Source organism: Macaca fascicularis, chromosome 8 (assembly GCF_037993035.2).
Source record: "Macaca fascicularis isolate 582-1 chromosome 8, T2T-MFA8v1.1".
In the NCBI taxonomy this organism is placed as follows: Eukaryota; Metazoa; Chordata; class Mammalia; order Primates; family Cercopithecidae; genus Macaca; species Macaca fascicularis.
In genome coordinates this window covers 5,444,480-5,469,273 of record NC_088382.1, presented here as the reverse complement: position 1 = coordinate 5,469,273, position 24,794 = coordinate 5,444,480, and the positions used below count along the sequence as shown (strand labels likewise).

Genomic DNA, 24,794 nt, shown 5'->3' with positions numbered 1-24,794 from the left:
CAATGTGTTAAAGAAGAAATCTCAAGGGAAATTAGAAAATACTTTCAAACAAATGAAAATGAAAATACAATAAACCAAAACTTTTGAAATGCAGCTAAAATTGTGTTATAAGGAGACATAGCTGTAACTTCATGCCTTCAAAAAGAACAACTATATTAAATCACCACTTTAACTTCATACCTTAAAAGATTAGAAAAATAAAAGCAAACTAAACCCAAATCTAGCAGAAGGAAGGAAATAATAATGATTACAATGGCAATTTAAAAAGAGAATGGGCCAGCTGCAGTGGCTCACACCTGTAATCCCAGCACTTTGGAAGGCTGAGGCAGGCAGATCACTTAAACCTAGGAGTTGGAGACCAGCTTGGGCAACCTGGGAAATCCTGTCTCTACAAAAATAAATAAATTTTAAAAATATGAAAATTAGCTCGGTGTGGAGGTGCATGCCTGTAATCCCAGCTACTCAGGAGGCTGAGGTGAAAGATTACTTGAGCCTGGGAGGTCACGGCTACAATGAGCCAAGATTGTGCCACTGCACTCCAGCCTGGGTTACAAAGTGAGACCCTATCTCAAAAATAAGTAAATAAATGAGAACAGACAAATAAGAGAAAAAAATCAAGAGCCTCACAAGTTGATTTTTAAAGGATTAACAAAATTGACAAACCGTTAGATATATTAAGTAAAATATGACTCAAATCACTAAAATCAGAAATAAAAGACAGTAACTACTGATTTTACCAAAATAAAAAGTTTTCCGAAGTAACATAATAAACATATGTATACCACCAAATTGGTTAACCTAGATGAAATGGACAAATTCCAATAAACACACTTGAATCATGAAGAAATAGAAATCTTAAATAGACCTGTAACTAGTATGGAAATTGAATCAGTAACCAAAAACCTGCCAACAAAGTAAAGTCCTGGCCCAGACGGCTGCATTGGTGAGTTCTAGCAAACATTAAAGAAAAGTTAACACCATCTCTTTTCAACTCTGCTGAAAAATTAAAGAGAAGGGAATATTTTCCAGTTACTTCTACAAGGCCTGCATTTCCCTCAAACTAAAACCTGAGAAAGATACAAGTGAAGAAAATTGTAAATCAGTTTATCTTAGGAATACCAATACAAAACCCTAAAAGTAAAACTCCTTGCAAAGTGAATTCAGCAGCATTTTCAAAATGTTATACACCATAAAATTGTTACATAATACATTACATTTACAAAATCTAGGGGAAAAATTACATTATTATTTTAATTGATGTGGACAAAGAATTTGACAAAATTCAGTAGCCTTTACTGGTACAGTCAATAAACAAGAAATAGAAGATCACTTCCTCAGTGTGACAAAGATCATACATGAAAACTTACAACTAATAGCACACTCTGTGGTAAAAGACTGAAAACTTTTTCTCTTAGATTAGAAACAAGACAAGTACACCTGCTTTCACTACTTCCATTCAACATTGTATTGGGAGTTCAAGTCTTACAAATCAGGAAAGATAAAGAAATAAAAACCATCCATATTGAAAAAGAAGATGTAAAATTATGTGTTACAGATGACATAATCTTATATGCAGAAAATCCTAAAAATTAAGCAAAAATGAGTTAAAACTAATAAATTTGGCAAAGCTGCAAGATACAAAATTAATCTGCAAAATACAGTTACATATCTGTACACTAAACAGAACAATCCAAAAAAGGAATTAAGATAACAATTCTATTTACAATTGTATCAAAAATAATACCATACCTAGAGATACATTTAGGAGGCAAAGCTGAGATCCGGCCAGTGCGCTCCAGGCTGGGCGACAGAGCGAGACTCCATCTCAAAAAAAAAAAAAAAAAAAAAATTTGTACAGTGAAAATGACAAAACGTTGCTGAAAGAAATTAAAGGACATACAAAGAAAACTCTTATTCATGGATTAGAAGACAGTATTATTAAAATATCATTAATTCCCAAAGCAATATCCAGATTCAATGTAATCCCTATCAAAATTTCTGTGACTTTTCTTTCAAAAATAGAAAAACCCATCTAAAATTAACATAGAATCTTGACAGATCTCCAATAGCGAAAGCAATCTTGAAAGAGAACAAAATTGAAAAACTTAAACTCTATGATTTCAGAACTTAATACAAAGCTACAGTTAGTCAAACAGTGTGGTATTGGAATAAGATTAGTTATATGGACTAATGAAATAGAATAGACCTTCCAGAAACGAACCCTCATACATGTGGTCAAGTGATTTTCCGCAAGGGTGTCAAGACCAATTTGTAAAGGCTGCTGGGATGGAATGAAAGTATTTTGCATTGAAGAATGACAAGAATTTTGAAGGGGGCAGTGGCAAAGCACTATCGACTAAATTGTGTTGCCCCCAAAATTCATATGTTAATGCCCTGTCCCCAGTGTGATGGCATTTGGAGGTGGAACCACAATCATGAAAATGTGTTTCTTGTTCATAAAGCATTCTGAGATAGGTGAGGTGATTCTCCTTGAAGCCATAACTTAGCGCTTTGAGTAGCTCCCATTTTGTTGCTTTAACATCTCAAGGGAAGAGAAAGAGCCTGGTGTCTGGATTCAGATTTTGGTAATTGTGGAAGTAATTGTGGATGAATTTGGTAATTCATCCCTTCTGCTCACGTTCCACTGACCTTTACCGGCACCTGGTCCCAGTTAAACTTCGAAGAGCTGGTAAATAATACATTCTTTCCAAACCAAGAAGAGATAGGGGGTTGATAAAAATCTATCCAGTCTCTGCATTTGATAGATGATCTACAGCTTAAAATTCTTACAAACTTGTGAAAATTGCTTGTTACAGAAGTAATAGCCAAATATCAAAATTATTTTAATTAAGAATGGGAGTGGAGAAAATCCAAGAATTTTAGGTGTTTTGCTTATGTTTGGAAAGTTTGTAAGTTGGTATTGAGTTGGAAACACAAGTTTCAACTTAAAAGTGTAGTGGAATCAGAAGTTAAGTTGTGTAGACATCTGTGAAGCATTGTTTTGTTGTTGTTTTCAAACTCCTTGATACGGCTTTATGAACGAATTATAAAATGAGGTTTCAGCAGCTCCTTTGGGATTCTAAATATATAAGATGCAGTAAATGATATAAGACTAGACTCTTACCTAACCTAATATATCATCCTAACCATGTTATTTGTGCAGAATGAGATAACAACTATTTAAAAGAAAACAACATCCAAGGAAAATGTGACCTATTGTAGTCAATTAACAACTTTTGCCTAAGAACTTGAAGTGATAATCAGGCTATAAATAAATACCAAATTTCGTCTAATTAACACTACCTCCTAGCTATGTAGCCCTTTAGAGTTTCTTCTTAGGATTTGTAAAAGTCCAAATAAAAAGAAAAAAATTATCTTATATGTGAGAACCAAAATTTAGAGGTAAGTAGTTAACACCAAAAAGGCGACAAGGAAACTGGTCAAATCCAAAGTTTCTGATGATACATTTAAAAATTTGTCATAAATCAACATTCTAACTTCGGTCTTCAGGCTCAGAAAAAAAAATCACATTATCAATGGTAAGTTTATTTTGTTGATGAAGGAATTATTTTTGCAGCTTTATTCAACTATGTCTAATATACAATAAACTGTACATATTTAACATGTTTAGTTTCATAATTTAGGGGACTTTTATATGCTCTTGACTATTTCCACAATCAAGACAATAAACATACATATCACCCCAAATCGTTTCCTTGAGTCCTCTGTAATTCCTCCCTCCAAAACCTCCCCAACCACATGCTGGAGCATAGACCATTTTCTGTCACTTTAAATTAGTTTTCAGTCTCTAGAATTTTTATAAATGAAACCACTTAATAGCATTCTTTCCTCCTCTCACGAAACATAATCATTTTACGATTCATTCATACTGTATATATTAACTGTTCCTTCTTTTTATTGCATTTTATTTCATTCCATAGTTATGCTACAGTCCATTTATCACCTATTTAAAGCTATTTGATTTTTTTTTTCTAGATTTTGACTATTACAAACAAAGCTTCTATGGACGTTAATGTAGAAAGGTTGTATGGACATAATTGTTTTATTGATCTTCAGTAATTATCTAGAAGTGGGCTAGCTGTATAACACAATATGTGTGTTTAATATTTTAAGGAACTGCAAAACTGCTTTTTAAAGTATTTGTACAATTGTATAGTCCTACAAGCATTGTACTAGGATTCCAGTTCTTTCTCAGATTTCCAAGCATTTGTCATGGTCAAGTTATGTTTTTTGTGGGTTTGTTTTTGAATTTTACCCATTCTAATCAATGAGTAGTGATATTAATATTTCACTGTAGTTTCAATTTCGATCTTAATGGTTGATGATGCTGACTTATGTTCTTATGTGTTTATTTACTATCTATTTACATTTGATAAGGTATCTGTTAAAATTGGCCACTTTTATTGGGTCATTTGTTTTGTTATTATTAATTTGTGAGAGTGTTTTATGTAGTTTGGATACAAGTCACTTGTCAAATATATTATTTTCAAATATATTTTCCAGGCTGTATTTAATTTTCCACTCTTACCCTTGTTTCTTGAAGAGTGAAAGTATTTCTTTTTGATAAAGTTTTTTTTTTTTTTTTAATCTGTGTGTTCCTGTATAGATAGTTCTCTCTTGTGTTGTTTCTATGACATTTCTCTAACTCAAGGTCATAAAAATTTTCTCTGTGTGTAAGTTTTGTTGATCTTCTCCCATTTTTCTATAGAGGTTTTAAACTTTTAGGGTTTGTATTTAGGTTTGTCACATATTTTGAGATAATTTTTATAAATAGTATAGGGTATGGATCAAAGTTTATTTTATTGTGCATGTATATTGAATTTTGCCCCCACTGTTGAAAAGGTCATCCTTACTCTGCTAAATTGCTTTCTCACCTTTAAAAAAATTGTCCACATGTGTTTGAATCAGTTTATAAATTCCCTATTCTTTTCCATAGATAAATGGACAATTTATCTATTGTTCATTATTATGCAAATACCATACTGTCATGACTACTGGGGATTTAAAATTAGTCTTGAAATCAGATAGAGGTATTCCTCCACATTTGTTCTTTTTCAAGGATATTTTGGGCATTTTAGGTACTTTGAATTTCCATAAGAATTTTTAAATAATTTTGTCAATGCTTAGATACATTTTCTATTTCTACAAAAATTTTTATTAGGATTGTGTTGAATATATAGATCAATTTGGAAAGAATTGACATTGTAACAATATTGAATTGCCAGTGTATAAAAATGAGACATTTCTCCATTTATTTAAGTCTTCCTTAGTTTCCATCAGCAATGTTTTGTAGTTTTCAGGGTATAAGTTTTCCGGTCTCTTTTTAGATTTTATGCCAGACAGAATCTACAGTGACCCCATGACCTCCACTGAGTGTTGGTGGACCCTCTTACTTGCTTCTAGCCAACAGAATACGGCAAAGGTGACCAATTATAACTGATTATATTTATGTGATTATGCTACATAAGATTATGGACCTATCTTGCAAGGAGAATCTCTTTCCCTTGTGACATTGAGGAGCAAGTAGCCAAACTGAAAAATGTACCTGGCATGGAGCTGAGGATTGCCTTCACCCAGTAGCCAGCAAGAAACTTAGACCTTCCACCTGAGAGCCCACAAGGAGCTGAATGATACCAACTACCATGCAGTTTTGGAAGGTGATCCTTCCCCACTTGAGCCTCAGATACAACCACAGCTCTAGTTGACACATTATTGCAGCCTCATGAGACTTGGAAGCAGGCAGCACTGCTAAACTATGCCCTGATATTCTTATTTTGTTTCTGATATTAGGGGGAAGTTATTCAGTGTATTATTGTTTTGTATGATGCTAACTGTGTATTCTTCACAGATTCCATTGATCAGTTTGAGGAAGTATCTATTACCAGTCTGCTGAGAGTTTTGTACCTGATTTTGTTTTTAATCAGAAAATGATGTTGGATTTTCTAAAATGCATTTTTTCCCCTGTCTCTGTTGGAAAAAATCATATAATTTCATTTAATTTATTAATATAGAGGATTCCATTGGCTGTTTTTCAAATTTTCAATAGACTTTATAATTCTGGGATAAACAATGGCAGATTATCATATATTATCCTTTTATTTATAGTTAAATTCCTTTTGCCAATTTTTTAATTAACTTTTATATTTATCTCACGAGGTATATTGGTCTGTAGTTTTTACATTCTATTTTTCTCTTGTATTATCCTTATCTAGTATTGGCAGTAGAGTAAGGCTGGCATCACTGAATGAGCTGGGAAGTATTTCTACCTCCATCCATTCTAGAAGAATTGTGTACAATTTTTACTATTTGTTCTTCAATATTTTGATATGATTTGGACCTGCGATTTTCTAAGAGATAAGGTTTTGAACTACAAAGTAAATTTCTTTAATAAATATAGGACATTCGGGGTATCTATTTCTTCTTAAATATTTGTGTCATTGAGGAAAATTTTCTATTTGAGCATAGTTGCTGAAGATGTTGGCATAAAGTTGATCATTATTTGTTCCTATCTTTTTAACATCTGTAAAATGAAAGTGGGCTTACCCATCTTATTCCAGATTTTGGTAGTTTGTATTTCCGTCATTTTTTCCTTATCAATATGACTAGATGTTTATAAGTATTATTGATCTTTAAACAATCAGTGTTTGGTTTCATTGATTTATAAAATTGCTTTTTGTTTTCTAATTTTAAGTTTATACTCTGACCTTTATTGTTTTCTTTCTTTACTTTGGTTTAATTTTTTTCCCCTAGTTCCTTAAAGTGTTAGCTGAGGTTATTGACTTGAGATTCTTCTCTTAGGTGTTTTCTCCTAAGCCTGAGTTTAGCAATATCTCACAAATTTTAATATGTTGTGTTTTTATTCTAATTCAATTCAGTATGCTTTTAATTTCCTCTTTAATTTCCTTTTTACTCATGAATTATTAAAAAATTTATTAGTTTTTGAAAAATTTGATGATTTTCCATAGATATGTTATTGATTTCTCATTTAATCTTACTGTAGTCAGAGAATATTCTTTGTGTGATTTGAATCTTTTCAAATTAATTGAGCCCAGAATATAGTTTCTAGTTAAGTATGTTCTATGTGAACTTGAGAAGAAATATAATGAATACATATTCTGATGTTATAGGATAGAGTGTTCTATAACTAACAATCTGGCCGATTATGTTGACAGCATTTTTCAAGTCTCCTATAACCTTGCTGATTTTCTGTCGGCTTGTTCAGCACTTAAGGAGAGAGAAACATTGAAATCTCCAATTACAATATGCTTGTGGTTCTATCAGTTTTTACATCATGTATTGTGAAACTCTGTTATTAGGTACATAAGCCTTATGGATAACTTTGACTTTTTGATGACTTGATTCCTTTTATCATTATAAAATTATCTTCTTTATTCCTGGTAATATTATTTGCTCTAAAAATTATTTTGTCTCATTAATATGTTTACTCCAGCTTTTATTAAGTTTATGCTTACATAGAATAGAATAGAAAAGAAGGTTTATATATATATGTGTGTGTATATATATATATAAACATATTTTTACTTTTCTTTTACTTTTAACCTGTTTGGACTTTTTTTTTCTTTTATTTTTAACCTATAAGTTTCTTACAGGCAGCTTATAGCTGGGTCTTGCTTTGTTATCCCGTCTGTCAATCCCTACCCTCTTAATTATGATATTTAGACCACTTACATTTAACATAATGGCTGACAAGGTTAGATTTAAATCTATTATCATGCTATTTGTTTCATATTTGTTCTTCTTTGCTTTGCTTTGTTTTTCCTATTTTTCAGTCTTCTTTGAGGCCATTGTGGCTGTGTTTGTGTTTGTGTGTGTGTGTATAGTATAAAAATATATAAATTTTCTATTTTATCTCCTCTGTTAGTTCATTCTTAAGCTCTTTTATTTTTATGGATATTTTAGAGTTTAGAAGATAAGTATTTTCAAAAAAACACAGTCTACCTTCAGATTATATTATACCACATCAGTTACAGAATAGGAAATTTACAATACTGTAATTCCGCTTCTCTCCTCCTGTTCTAGGCATGACATAGATGTCACGAAGTCATCCTCTCAGGGTTGTTTATCTATTGTGTAGACCCGTGTTTCCATTTGATGTCATTTTTCTCTGGCCTATAGGATACTACCTTTAAGTAGAGGTCTAATTGTGATGAATTACGTGATGAATTTGTATGTCTGTTAGTCTTTACTGTGGCTTTATTGAAAGTTATTTTTGCTGGGAGTAGAATTGTAGAGTGGCAGATAATGTGAACTTTACCTTATGTGGTATTGAGTACCTTTGTTCATATAACTATTCTTGAGTTTTGTTGTGAAATGATGTTGTTTACTTAGAAACAACTGAATCCTTTTGGGGCTTGCTTTTAAGATTTGTTAGGCAGTGTTCAGTCTAGGACTAACTATATCTTATTACTGGCTCTGTCTGAGGACCAGGAAGTTTTACCTTTGATTCCTCCTTTTTTTTTGTTTTCCCCTGGGCTCAGGCAGTATTCTCTCACATATGCAATGATCAATACTTAGATAAGGACTCAGGAGAGCTACCCACATCTGTCTGAGTTTCTCACTCTGTGGAGCTCCCTCTTTGCTGGTCCTCTGTCCTGAGACCTTGGGCTGTCTTACACAACCTCAGCTCAGACAGTCTGCATGGAGCTACCTGGGGATCCCTTTCCTAATCTGTGGACAGGGAACTTTCTAAAGGTCATAAACCAGAACAAGCTTAGTGCTCACCCTGGCACTCTCTTTTCCTCTCAGGAGCTATGTTCCTTTGTTGTCTGAGTTCCAGTGTGAAAATAGTCACTTCCCATATTTTGTCTGCATTTCTTGTTATTTCAGGTGGGAGATTATAACCACATAAGTCTCAGCACAGATTAAAATTAACCAAACTCACAGTCATTAATAGTAAGATAATGCTAATTCATGATGAGCACTTTTATTGGCAAAGGACCAATACATTCAAATCTTTCCCTATAGTTAAGCAATGTTGGAAAACAAAAGGGGAAAGTCATTTGATGATTATAGAATCAAAATAAATAGAAGCAGTTTTGAAAAAGACATGTTAGTGAGATCATGCCAGGATGCTCTGATGCATTTTTCTCCCAAGAAAAGACTCCACCATCCATCAACAGGCCTAGAATTAAAGAGCAGGGCACCTACACTTGCCTCTGAATAGCATTTGTGTGGACACTGATAACTTTTCCTCATGAAATGCTCCTTTATCTATGTCTCTGTAGCTAACAAAGACTACTCTCAATAAACATCTCTTCTTTAGTTGTTTTCATATTTAGATATTTCCTTATTCTTTTTCAGGCTGCATTCAGGTCCTATTGAGCCCTGTTTCCTAAAGTAATTTGCATATTCTTTAATTTTCTATATTGATCTCATTTTAAACTTATAGGACAACTTCATTGACCTGATTTTCTAATCCTTGTTAGACTTCTCAGTGAGACTTAAGGTGTTGGTGATGGTTCTTAAACTTTCTCACATATTCATGATTTCCCTCAAAAATTATTTCACTGTGTAGCAATTTCAGTACAAACATCTTATCTTTATATCTCCTTTTTCTCCATGTCTACATATTCATCATTGTATGCATAGCACTAAGTTAGAACTAAAACTCGTAAAATGAATGTATGAATACATTTCCTTCCTTCATGTATTAATCTGAAGGCATTTCAGAATCTCACTTATCTTCAAAATTATGATCCGTTATTCTTTTAGGTTGGCAACATTCTTTCTCATTGTAGGAAGTTCATATTTCCTCAGAATCCTTAAGTGTCATCTCTGAAACTCTTCACTCCAAGAGTGTGTGTGTGTGATGAGTGCATGATCTGTGTACTGTGCTTTATCCTCTTCCACACTTTTTATACAGAGATGCTCTTTATTTCCATGAAACTCTAAAACGGCTTTAAGTAGTGCTTTGTATAAACATTCTCTGTGATATTTACTTTATCCCAGTTATTTCCTGCAGCCTCTTAAAATACTTTAAGTCTTCTTATCAATTCAATTCCATTATATGTGTATAAACCTTCCTTGAATAATACGTGATTTGGTTTCTTTATTTAGGATCTTGTTTGTGTGCTACCTTCTGTCTGTTTTGAATGAATTATCTCTTCAGAAGTTTACTTTTATTTCTCCAAAACTCAGAAAGATATCATTTGCAGCTTGCTGCTTCATTGCTTTTATTCTCTGTTTTCTTAACATAAAACACAATGGCACACAGGGAAAACACACACACACACACACACACACACACACACAAAATGTTATTGACCATATTTGACCTATAATGTGGAATGGTTCTAAGTTTTCCTTCTCTTTTCGTTGAATGGTGACCAAATATCCATTTTACGGAGTTCAGATTGCCATGGGAGGAGTCCAGACAACTCTCAGAAGTGCATGTGTGGTCAGCCCTATAACAGGCAAGCTCCATCCTTCAAGTATTTGTCTGTTTTTCCTCTTGGTTCCCACTGGTTTGGTATTGTCATCCTTTCTTTGTCAAAACTTTTTGTTACGTTGTTCTCCAATTGATCATCTTCAGTGCATTTGGTGAAACTCCATGGCTGAGCCCTCTCATGCCTGACTATTCGTTTATCCATCTTTCTTGGTAGCAGACCACTGGCCTCATTCCTGATGGTCATGCGTCCCAGTAAAGAACACATTTGTTGATCTCCCTTGAAACTAGGGCTATGCAGTGAGGTGTAGTCTAAGTAGACAAATGGAGTTTCTGGGAAATTTCTTCAAGACAGAAAACTAAGTGACACTGTTCCATTTCATCTCCCACTCTTCCTCTGGCTTCTGATCTAGAAAATGTGATGCCTGATGAAAGGTAGAAATAAGAAAGTAGAAATGACAAAACAAAGCTAGAAGCCTAGTTCTCTAAGAACTTCCAAGAACACCACATCAGTCATGGACAGTCCACAATGTACAGTAGAAAAATTAAGAAATAAAACATATGCTTTTAAGTCACCGTGGCTACCTGGTAACATTGGTCAAACAGATCCCATTGCTCATGGGCATGTCTTCATATCCTGCTCACTGATCCTTCTGCTTCTCAGATGATCATCACCATTACCAACAGCTCCACTCACCTTTCCATAGGTGAGAACCTACTGGGGGTCTCAACCTGTCCCTCAACATACAGGGACAATAAAAGATAGCTTTCTTCCCCAAACTGTCATAGAAAGTTTTGGGAAGTCCATATTTTCATCAGAACTCCTTTGAGTAACCATTATGTTCATATTGCACTGGTGAAAACATCATCTTGGAGAGGTTTCCTAAGGTCTCTTAGGACGGTGGAATCAGCTCAAACTCAGGCCTGACTCAAAAACCCAGTCCTCAGGTTCTGCTCTAATATTTGACGTTCTCATTCCATTTTCTTGTAGCCTATAATCATTCATTTCATGTAATTTAACTCACGTGACTTGAAATAACACAGTAGTCTCATCTTTTCCCTCACTTCACTTACATTTAATGTGCTTATCTTCATAAGAGTGTCCAGAGCTGCCCAAATCAATACGAAGGTCCCTCTAGTATGTTGGTCTCAGCCCCGCCTACCCGCCCACAGCCACAACTCTGACTACTCAATCTCCTCTCACATTTGGTCCCAGTACCATGTCATGATCTACGAGTGCATCAGTGTATTTCTCCCACCACTGATCTGGAATGACCTTTAAAATAATAATGATTTATCTGATGAAATTATTTTTCTTTTTTAAAAGAATACTTATATTTTCTGGCTGCGTATGGTGGCTCACGCCTGTCATTCCAGCATTTTGGGAGGCCTACGCAGGCAGACCAAGAGATTGAGACCATCCTGGCCAACACAGTGAAACCCTGCCTCTACTAAAAATACAAAAATTAGCTGGGCATGGTGGTGCGTGCCTGTAATCTCAACTACTTGGGAGGCTGAGGCAGGAGAATCGCTTGAACCTGAAAGGTGAAGGTAGCAGTGAGCCAAGATGAAGCCACTGCACTCCAGCCTGGTGACAGAGTGAGACTCTGCCTCAAAAAACAACCACGACAACAACCAACTTGTATTTTCTTTAGTTTATTCTAAAACTTGTCTTCAGTGAAGGCTACCATTTTCTAGCCCCCTCTGGTACAGTGCTCTGTGTTGTGCCTGAAACTTCCTCATCTGCTTTGTATCTAAAAATATGCGTACAAACAGATTCTTTTTTAAACCACATTTTACTTAAAGCCAATTCCAACAGACCTAGATGAGATAGCATCATTCATCACCTTTCCTTTTCCTTTTGTTCTTTGCTTAACAGCGTTTACCACTACTTCCCTATTAAACACTGTCTCCCTGTCTCCAGTTCCAGATCTTAAATTCTACAAAAGCACACATTTTGTCATATTCATTTTTATATCCTCAGCACCTAAGACAGTGACTGAAACACGGTGCATGATTATTACACGTATGTGCATGAAATGAACATCTGTTCAAACCTTTTGAAAACATCTTTTCAAAAATCTTTGCGAACACCTGGAAGGCGGGTATTTAGCAGGAATCTTTTTGCATAGCTACAGGGATCTCCATTTTACTAGTAACAAAATTAAGGTTGAGAAAAGTGGAGGGCATTGCTCAATTTCCAGCCACTAAGAAGCACAGATTTAGAATGGGAGCCTGCATCTTTCTGTTTGAAAAATCTTGGCTCTTTGAATTGTATCAGGAGCAGAACTGTCCTCAAAGCCTCACTGTTAATGTTCAGAAATCTTCCCTTTCTCAGCTATTTATCATGCTATTCACTCTCCTTTAGCAGTGACATCTGGCAGTAAACAATGCTGCTTTATCTCTCACTTGGTCTTTCACCATTAGTGCCCGCTTTCACCCTCTTTCTCTCTGAATCCTGAAACGGTCCTCGCAGAGGCTCCCCCTTTACCCTCCCATGCTCTGCTTATTTCTTGCAAGGTGAGCACAAGATGGGGAGGCATAGACCACATTTGCATCTGTCATCTTACTTTACCTTCTCTATAAGAGCTTTTCTCAAGGTTTTGATTTTCATCCCATATTTACTTTCATCCATTCTATGTCCTTCATGATTTGACTCTGTGGGTGGTCATAGATATTTTGCTCTTTAAAATTGGGGGATTTATTCCATCCTTTCAGGGTTCTTTCCCATGGCCATTTTATTAAACCAAAACACTTCACACAAACAGAGCGTTTATGATGAAAAGAACGTCTTCATTGCTGATTCCATGGCCTACAGGCAACCAACGTGAGCTGTCATAAGTTTCTTGAGAGTTACTATAATATTGTTAAAGTGTATGTTCTTCCCCTGGCATCTTATCATTATACCTTCATCTTCCTCAGTCATTCCTCATGTATTTTAAATTTTATCTTTAATGTTGGTTTCCTAGATTTTAAAAAATTATTTCATTTTAAGAGAATGTTCTTAGCTATGAACTGCTTTTCTGATCACACAGTGGTATAATTTTTTCTTTCTTTCATATCTCCTAAGTCCATGCTGCTTTTTAAATCAAATAACACCTCCAAAATCCAGGACTTTATAATTCCAAGAATAGGCTTCATGGGTCATCATCTCTCTAACTTAACCCAAAATTCCCTCTCCACTGCCGAGAGAAAGAATAAAGTCTTCTAAGAAACACTTAGTCTATCAGAAAAGCACTATGGATTTGGACTTAGGTGTTTTTCTTCTAGGCAACAAATGCATATCACCTAAATCTAATCTTTCCCTTCAAAGGACAGGACGTCTCAACGTCTACTTATGCCTAGAATAAGGATCCCACCATTTTGGAGTAGTTATTTTCTCTAATTATTTCTTAACATCATTAAGCTCTGTCTCTGTCTCCTCACTGGTTCATTTTCCACGCATGGACCTCATGGTTCTCCCTTCTCCTTTCTTTATCGGAAGTTCTCTCCTTTCTGTCATACCTCACCCCAGCCCCTATGTATCTCTCACCACTTGAAATTCACCATCCAACCCTCGCCCCATTTCCTTCCTCCACAAATCATCTGCTCTACACCTATTACCACCTTTTGACCACCAGATGACTGCAAAAGCTATTGCTTAAAAATGGTCCCCTAACTACTCTCCCCACAGTCTTGGAAGCTATGCATGCCCCCTTGTCTTAAGCCTTTCTTTCTCTAGCTTGATTAAAGATCAAGGTTAATCATCAGTGCCTTCTCTTATTTTTTCTCTCTCTTCTCTACTCCTGTTTCTTTATCTCTTTTCAGCTTTGCTTTTTTTTTTTTTTTTAAACTTCATCTACAGGACTACAATTTAAAAGCTAAGCAAACTTGTAACTATGGTGAACCAAAGCAACTATTTTATTTGCAGTTTGTTTGAACACAAATCCCAGGGAGATACAGAATTTTTCCCTTCTTTAGATTAGTATAATGGAATTGGCAAATGAGCAGACATTCTTAAATTCTACCTCCCTTGACAAACTTCTGTTTAATCCCTAAAGCTATGGCATCAATTGGGTCAAGCAGTAGTATTTCTAAATTAGCATTTCATTTAAAAGTGAAAACACATGCTAGGATTTTCTTCCCATCTGTTTTCCCAGCCTGATCATTCAGCAGACCAGGACTGTGATGAGGGACATCATATGATAACAGCTCAGGGAAGTTGCTCACTCTTACTGACATATAACTTCTAGAAATTAGTTTTTAGGGGCAAGATACAAAGGATAAGAAGAAAAAAACTTTTATCTTAAATATCATGCTACATGTTTTTTCCTAATAGTCATGTTATTTTCAATCCTTTATAGCTACTCAGCTATTTGAAGATAAAGTAAACACATATTCGATTATAAAAATTTTCTTAAATTTCTTTTAGTTACCTTATTCCTGTTTTTTTCTGTTTTTTTTTCTGCCCCTTGGAGGTGTTTATTTTTAAGACTTCTCTTAATCCCAATTATCATCCCTAGTTGTAAATTCACTGGTGACTAGTGGAGAACAGTCACATTAAATCAGTTTTCCCAAATAAAGAGGTCATTCGAAACAGCTCATTTATCTCTTTAAAGAAATACTTACTAAGAAAGCAAATTTTTTTATCATGTCTTTTACGATGTTTATAAAACTTTAAAGGTCAAAAGTTGATTTGTAATTATTTTCATGCCAAAATAACTCCCGTGTTCTATCATTAGTAATGTAGTTTCTGAAAATAGTCTCTCTGTATCTACCTTCCTTAAACTATAAGTGATATTACATTACAGGACAGGCAGATGTTTTCCCATAATTTATTTAAAAGTTTTAGAAGCCACTATTGTCACTGCAATCAAGATTTGCCAATGATTTATTGAATAAAGTTTATTAAATAAATTAATTTTGCAGCTACATACAAGATATTACTCCAGTCAAAGACACGAGCAATTACTGACATTTTTATCTACTATGTGGTGTGTTCTGATGAACCTGACTCTATCAGCTGATTTTTTACGCCTGAATTTAGGCTCTATAAATAAACATAGACTAGGCGTTGCATTTTTTAAACGAACAGATTTGGAAACCATCCCCCGCCCCACCAGCCCCCACTAGAATTGAAACCTCGTCTCCATTTCACATCAGCATCCACTGCTAGTCATCTTATGCTGTCTGTTTCCTGTGTCCACAGGCTCCAGGAAGAGCTCACTTTCCTTTCCCAGGGGGGTGCTTTAGACTGTAGTCATTAGAAGGACGTGAGAATCCATCCAACTCTGCCAGCTTTGAGGCTTAGTTTTAATCACTGTTAATGAAGGTAATGATTTAGTGGGTGGAAAAATGAGTATTAAGAAGAATGATTAGACTCTACATGAGTTTTATAACGAACCTCCATAGAACCTTATTCCATGTCTCAGCTGATCTATTTAATTTCAGGTTTGAAAATTATCCCTGAGAATAAAGCAAGATTGAAAAATTCTCAAACTGAAGACATATTCAGGCTCTCTCTCTCTCTTTTTTTTTTTTTTTTTGAGCTGTACAATTTTAGCATTATTTCTTCCAATATCCAAAACTATGTTAGTCTATGATTAAGTTAAAAATAACTGCTACTTTATGTCAGAAGCTGGAGTTTCTGGATAATAATGAACTGTAATAATTTTCTAGTGACCTCTCAAGACATTTAGAAAAGCAATAAGAGAACTGAAACTCGAGGGCGGAATGCCCATACAGATATGGGAAAAATTTATTGCAGACTGAAAAATAACAACTGATTCTATAACAGGGCCTAAGAGAAAAATCCTCTTTCTCTGCCTTTTAGGCCTCTTACAAATCTCTCTTTTGCTTATTGATTTCCAAGTGGCAAGAGATACCTAAAAATGGTACCCACGAACAGAGTTGAGGAATGAAAATAAATATACAGAAACCTGAATTTAATTCCTAAAATCTCACAAAGAAAGGAAATTGGACTAGCCATAAAGGGCCAGCATATGCCTAATGGCTTCTTGCTGTGAATATTACTTCAGGATTATCTTTTCATGGGAAAATAAAGGCATTCTTCTGAGCCTATGAGGTTGAAACGGTCTCTAACCTTGAGCAAAATTGGAAATATAAAATGGTTGTGAATTGTTTTCTTCTTTTCTGACATAGCAAAGAGGAACTAGTGACAAAAATGTTAGCTTAAAAGTTCACTTTCACAGACAACCTTGGGACTTACATGGTTTAAATAAATTTTTTTAAAAATAAATTTCTATAGGCAATTAAACGGCAAAATTTGTTTAGGAAATTCTTCATGAAGGAAGTATGTGTTCCTTTGGCAGGAAAAAAAAAAAAGATTTTCCCATCTGTAATACCTTTAATTTGTGCATGTGTGTTATGCGACTCTCTGACGTGTATGTTTGAAATATGAAGCCACTCTACGCTTGCCCTTTGAAATATCAGAGAGTGATTTATTAAGTTTTACAAAACCCTGGACATATTCATAGTATAAATGAGATGTTTGCTGGAATAAGAAACTGAATTGCATATTCTTTAAAAAAAATAAGCATTTGGGACAAATGAGGACACAATTGTTTTGAATGTTGTGTGATTGAACATAGAAAAGCCAGCTTTGGGACTTTATTTTTAAGTTATCTTTAAATCCTTTAGGGTCTAAATCTGTGTTTGGTTTGAAAGTAGGAGTAAGCCTCTCCCTCTCCAGTTTCAGGAAGATAACAGAGCTGCTTTGAAGAGGGAGATCAACAACGGGACCTGGGGTTCAGGTGTGCTGGGAAGGGGAGATGTGGCTCAAGTGTGCACAAGTTATCACTTTCAAGAACAGTCTTGAAAGCAGATGATTTCCTCAGTATTTCTAGAGTCTAGCATAAGGGTGAAAAGTAGGGATTCTATTTCTGCCAGGTTTATTTCCTTCTAGAGACTGAATTTCATTAGAAAAAAATAAATGTTAACTAAAAACTTGTTTTTTCAGATGTGACCAAGGATAAAATTTACAAGAAAACCATAGTAGTAGAAAGATACTAAATTGGGTTCCAACTGCTAAGGTCAGGGTAATAAGCCTTACTGTTTTATTTTGGAAAACTGCTAGTTGAATTTCTGATTTTTTTCCTTTGTCAACCTAAAAGTACAATAGGAAATACAGGTTTAATTGGTTATATTAACTGACCTCAAATGAAGAAATTATAGATGATTGTATTTCTCTACATAGGAATTTATCATTTAATTGTTCCAGTTGAAATTGGGAGAACATCTTATTAGTATATTGTGGTGTTCTTTCTTGGTTTCTAAATTATGTAAAGGTACCCTTATTTTGTCACTTTGGTGGTCATTTAGTTGCCTAGACTACAACATGAAGACTAAAGAGATGACAGTATATCCAAAATAGAATTATATGTCACAAATACACTATATTTACACACATACACACATATATGTGTGTGTGTGTGTGTATATATATATTTTGTTTTATATAAAAATTTCTGGAGCAATCACAGATGCCTGGGGAATTACTTTTAACACTATTTCTACAGAGGTAAGGAAATACAAATATGAATGTGAAATTTTAATCAAGGAAAATTCAAATTATAAGGCAATCTAATGATTACATCTTCTTTTGTGATAGACAGCTGAGGTTTTGAGCACCATTATGAGTTTTTCATCATATAATACAGTTTATGCAAGTTGCACAGTCTTGTGTGGAAATATGTGGCATATATACTTTCTAACAATACTTTTTTGTGATTTTGGTAAGTTTACATTGAAATAATAAGTGTCCCTATACATGGTGTTGATCTAGGCAATAATTTATTTGAATATGAATGCAAAAGCAGAGGCAATAAAAGCAAAAATAGACAAATCAGATTACATCAAACTTAAAAGCTTCTGCTCAGCCAAGGAAATGATCAACAGAGTGAAGAGACAACCTACAGAAAGAGAGAACATATTTGTAAATCATATGTGTGATCAGGAGTTAATATCCAAAATATGTACAGAACCTGAACAACTCAATATTAAGAAAACAAGTAACTTAATCTAAAATGAAACCAAAGATCTTAATAGACATTTCTCAAAAGAAGACATACAAATGGCCGAAAGCTAGATGAAAAATGCTTAACGTCACTAATCATTAGGGAAATGCAACTTAAACCATAATGAAGTATCATCTCATATCTGTCAGAATAACCGTTATCAAAAAAGCAACAGGTAAGTGTTGGAGAAGATGTGGAGGAAAGGGAATTTCTTGTACACTCTTAGTGGAAATGTAAATTACTATAGTCACTATGGAAAACTATATGGAGGTTCCTGAAAAACATTAAAATTAGAACTACCATATGATCTAGCAATCCCACTACTGGGTATACATCCAAAGGAAATGCAATCAATGTGTGAAAGGTAGTCTGCACCTCATGTTGACTGCAGCACTGTTCATCATACTTAAGGTATGAAATTAACCTAAATATCTATCAGATGAATGAATAAAGAAACTCTGTGTGTCCGTGTGTACACACATACATTTGTATATTATTCAGCTGAAAAAAAAGAGTAAAATCCTAATTATGCTAAATGAAATAAGCCAGTTAGAGAAACACAGATACCAGATGATCTCACTTGTACATGAGATCTAAAAAGTTGACATATAGAAAGAGGGAGTAGATGGGAGGTTACTGGAGGCTGGGCTTGGGTGAGCTGGGAAGTATTGGGGGCACATTGGTCAAAGGATACAAAATGATAGAAGGAATGATGTCAAGAGATCCATTGAACAACCTGGTGACAATAAATAAATAAACACCCATATAAACATAAGTGTCTTTGAGGAATTAGTCAAAGTTCAGAGCTTTGTAAAGGGACGAGCAATTTCTAAAATGATTTCTGATATTGGATTGTTGCTTTGTATCTGAAACCAAGTTATTGGAGAAAGACTTTGCTGTTTGATGTTTCCATGATCTCTATATATGCATCTCATACATGAACAAGGTGGAAGTTTCTGAAAGACAGGTCACAGGAGGATTCATTTACTGTAAAAGAGTGAACAAGGACATTCCTAAGGTAAAATACAAAGGAGGAAGAACCAGACTGTTAATGAGATCAAGGAGAAGAGCACTGTGTAGTGTTTTGGACAAGGATGTTTTCCAGCTGCCGGCCTGTGTATCCAGTGGGTTTTGCCTGGAACACTGTCCCCATGGCTGGCCCATTCACAGACACCCTTCTCTGAATGCTTCATCTAACGTCATCCATATCCCTAAACTTCCTCCCTAAGGTACCTCCAGTTACTCTTTATCAATTTGACTGCTTGTTTCCCTGTTACCTTATGTATTCCTCTTTTTACCTTTTATCTTCGCCCCTAGCTGATTCTGTCAAGGCTCTTGACTTTACATAACTCCTGAATCTATTCTTCCAGCCCAAACATCTCTGTTGAACTCCAGAATCATGTTTCCAACTGCCTACTTGACATATCTGCTTGTGTATCTAATAAGCATCTCAATTTAACATGCTCTGGAAAGGGCCATTCATGTGACCTCTGAACTTGTTCCACAGTCAGCCTTTTCAACCTCAGTTCATGGCAGCCGCCTTCTTCATTTTCTCAGACCCAACAGTTTGAAGTCATCTCTGGCTTTGCTCTCCTTCTCTTTCTCCCATATCCTATCCACCAGATAATCCTTTAAATTAATTAATTAAATAATTAATTTTTGGGGGGAGACAGAGTCTTGCTCTTTTGCCCAGGCTGGAATGCAGTGACAGAATCTCAGTTCACTGCAACCTCCACCTCCCAGGTTCAAGCGATTCTCCTGCCTCAGCCTCTCGAATAGTTGGAATTACAGGTATGTGCCACCACGCCTGGCTAATTTTTGTATTTTTAGTAGAGATGGGTTTTCACTATGTTGGGTTTCACCATGTTGGCCAGGCTGGTCTCAAACTTCTGACCTCAGGTGATCCGCCCACCTCAGCATACCAAAGTTCTGGGATTACAAGCTTGAGCCACAGAGCCCAGCTTCATTAAAAAACAAAACAAACAAAAAACAACAACGATGACATACCTTAGCAACCATCTAGATTCTAAGAATAAAATATATTGATAGAATGATACATAGTTTTAGCTATGTCTAATGGAAATTTGACAAGTCATATAATATGTAACTCCATCTTCCAAAACTGTTTCAAATGCATAAATTAACAGGGCTTGACTGTTACTGGTTAGTGCACAAATCAGATATATTATTTTTAATATTGAAAATATTCTAAATGTTGGGCTTCTGTTAAATCAGCTTTTAAACATTCGTAATAAAAAGTATTACATACTTCACATCTCTAAAAATTTGTACAATATATGTAATTTTAAGATGACATAGTCTTTATAAATTGTGGGGGCAACAATTTTACTATGGGATGAAATAACGCAGGATGCATAATGTGGGATGAGTGTATTGCACACATTGATAAAAAAAGATTCTATGATCTTGCACATTGTAATGAAATCTTGCTTTGACATTATTTCCTTTGGATCCAAATTGGAAATTCAGTAATTCTATCATGTATCTTTTTCAAAAATTACTGGATTACTAAAGTCACCAAAGTATCACATGATCAAATTTGACATTGCTCGCTCTCTCTTGCTGTAAAACAGTAATAACATACTCATTACTTTAAGAGAATATTTGGCTAGAAAGATATAATGAGTACTCTGGACAGCTACATCCACTTTTTCAGGACAAAAGTAAAACCTCGTATATTTGCAATATAAAACTAAATTTGTTGTATAAATCTATATGACAGATGTTAATCAATTTATGATATATATTTTAATAAAAACATACAACTCTATTGTAGTTGTGTAAATGTTTTTTATTGGGCAGTAATTTAAGTAATTGCTATGGAAGATCCTAATAAGACAACCTAAATGAGACCTAAGGCCTCTGTCTCTAGTATAAAACCCCAGGTTCTTTTACATGGAAACATGTGTGACAACGTATTGTTGATTGAACACCTTTGTTCTTCTTGAAATCTGCATTGCTGGTAACATAACCACTGAGCTGATGGTTGAATCTCAGTTCTCTCACTTAGTAAATGTATGATCCTGGGAAACTCGACTAACTTCTTTGGACTCAATTTCTTCCTCTGTTGTTTGACAGTTAACAATGCATGGCAATTGCTCTTAAGCAGAGTATTCCAAAGTATTCCCATCTTTCTAATGGTTCTATTGAAGGAGAATGCATAACAACCAATCACAGGATTAATGTGTCTTTATTAGGCACTGTCTGTTTGCTCTCTTTCATATGAGAGGCATACCAGTAACTGATTTTCCATTTCTAGAGGAGACTCATACTTATTCCACAGGAGGCAAAGACTTTGTTTAGAGTTTTTTCAACTAATACATATTCCAGAAGAGACTAAATGAAACTACTATTGACCACAAATATACACGGTGCAATCCCCATATGCCAGGGCCTTTTCCAAGAGTGTTGCATATGTGAACTCCTCTAGTCTTTGGATCAGTGTTTGGAGGTGGGCTCTATTATTTTCATCTCTTCTGCAGAGGAAGAAATTAAGTCATGAGAAGTTAGTTAAGTTTCCAAGGGTCATACATTTACTATGCGACAGAACTGATATTCAACCACTAGTTCAGTGGCTTTATGTTAACAGCAAAGCAGATTTCAGGAAGAATAATAAGGGTATTAAGAAATAATCTCGTGAGGGAGGTGAGGTTATTATTGCTGGGGAGTGAAAGAGCAGAGCTGAAGGTTTTAGCACTGAGGGCCAAAAATTCCCATCAGCAGAAAATGGAATAAGTCTACTTTAACAACATGTTTACAAAATGCACATTTAATAATACAAGCTGCATTGATTTTGTTTTATTCATTATTATAGAAGAAAACCTTTAATGCTATGTTTGCTGCTACAGAAGGGCAGAAACGTTAAAAGATAACCTAAAAACTAAGTCACTTTCCAATGTGATAAAACTTGCTCTCTACAAAGGGAATATATTCAAATCCATGGCAGATCTCAAACTATTAGAATACAGATATATTAAATTATTCATTGATTTTGGCAAATTATGAGGAACACAGGTTTTGGAAGATAATCATCTGACTAAACACAATTTGATTAATTTTAAATAAACAGAACTTCATCTAATTCAGAATATGCAATCTATTCCCATAGCAGACATGTAGCAATTTCATTTTGGATGATCTTATCTCATTTCATTTACAAAAAAAACATGTATCCTTCACATTCCTAGAATAGCCTTTGTTAGTGCAAATGGATTAGTGAAAGTTTAGTAAACATATTCCTAAATATTAGAGAGCCTACTTTATAATAAGCAGCTACAAAGTGGAATGCACTTTTTCTTCTCTCTCATTTTGTTTTAATTCAGTCCATTCAGAATATCAGGCAGCCAAAGAGCAAGTAGGGATCCTGTTTGTTCCAAGCATTGTCCGAGATGCTTAAGGCCCATGGGTGACTCACTTCCACAGAGTTCTGCCCTGAGGAAACTGGCAATCCAACCAGATAGAGAGACCTGAAACTTCAGTAGACCCAAGACACCTGAAAATTATGAAGCATAGCTGTTTATTTCAAGGAAATTTGTTCAATTCCCATTTCATAGTTGTCAAGTAATATAAACTGTGCGTTTTAGAACCCTCTTTAAAAATAATAAGTTGACGACCTCTCAAGCTTGGGTGTTTGGTCGGTGGGGACCCACGCGAGTTCAACATGCTTATCAAGAAGTGTTATTTCTGTTCGGGGCCCATCTACCCTGGTCACTGCATGATGTTCATCCGCAACGATTGCAAGCTGTTCAGATTTTGTATATCTAAATGTCATAAAAACTTTAAAAAGAAGCACAATCCTCCCGAAGTTGGTGGACCAAAGCATTTCGGAGAGCAGCTGATAAAGATCTTACAGTGGATAATTCATTTGAATTTGAAAAACGTAGAATTTGAAAAACCTATCAAATACCAGCAAAAGCTATAGAATAAATCTACGGATGCAATGAAGAGAGTTGAGATCAAACAGAAAAGCCAAGCTAAATTTATAATGAACAGATGGAAGAAAAATAAAGAGCTACAGAAAGTTTAGGATATCAAAGAAGTCAAGTAAAACATCCATCTTCTCCGAGCCCCTCTTACAGGCAAAAGGTAGTAGGTGGAAGAGAAAATGGTACAGAAGTTACAAGAGGATGTGGAGATGGAAAATGCTTCTTAAAAATCTCTGTAACCATTTCTTTTATATACATTTGAAAATGCCCTTTGGAGACTTGGAACTGCTGAATTTTTAGTTTATTTTTTATGTAAGTTCACTTAAATGAAAAGTGATTAAAATATATATCTCTCCTACATTGCCGTCTACAAAACATCAGATATTACGGATGTTAGATTGCACTTCAGTGTTAAATCTTCACTGATAGATGTATTTATGTAAATCATAAAAAATCTACTTCTAAGTATAGAAGTGAATTGTGGACGTAAAATGATTACGTCATTTGGATAATGATGTTAGGCAGTGTTTATATAAAAACTAATGGCAAAAATTCGTGGCTAGGGATGTATAAAATAAAATCTTCTTTTCAGTAAAATATTCCCTTTGTTAATGTTATAGAAGGGAGGATACAACAAGGAATTAACAATTTGTATGACAGTGTCAAATATTATTTAGATTTTAGTGTTTCCTGTTTTGGTTTATTTGCAGCTCAGGAGAGCCTAACGACATTGTTTGATGAAGCCTCATTGTGCTGGACTGTTTTGACCTGGTTTAACCCTTCTGATAGGGAGTTGTGGATGTTGGGGTGAGCACTGAATAATCTTTACCTGGAGTGACATTACGCTGTAGAATTTCCACGTTGGAGAATATACAGTTCTAACTTGTGATTTCTGGTAGAACCAACTTTATTTTTCTAGCCTAGCAATGATCTAGAAGCAGAGGAATCCCAGTGCCTTTTAAAAGTTATTATGTGATTTTCTTTTAAAAACCTCTTGTTTTTGAAAAGTAGAATTTATGGGTACAACATCTGTTCGTTATTTGCACATAAAATAAAATCATTTAAAAAGTAAAAAAAAAAAAAAAACTAGTAAGTTGAGGTGTTTGTAGTATTTACTGACTCCCCTAAATAAATTATCCTAAAATTCAAGAATCATATCAGACTTGTTCTGAGATGAAATCATAAATAATTGAAAGGGGTATCGTATTTTTGTAATTTGATATAATTTTTGTTTGAATTTTGATTTTCATTTGAATTAACTTTTGTAATTTTTGTAGTATTCATATGACAGAGAACTAATGATTTAGATTTTTTTAAAAAGCCACTTTCCAAATATTCTGTTTAAGTCCCAAAGTGAAACTTAAAATAGTATTAGCATAATTAATATTACTGTAAATACTGCACTTA

At 34.7% G+C, this 24,794-nt stretch overlaps 1 pseudogene; it reads left to right on the top strand.

Annotated features, from left to right (window-relative positions):
• The first annotated feature begins 23,122 nt into the window (after positions 1–23,122).
• Positions 23,123–23,614, top strand: LOC102139292 (probable ribosome biogenesis protein RLP24 pseudogene; annotated as a pseudogene).
• Positions 23,615–24,794: the final 1,180 nt, after the last annotated feature.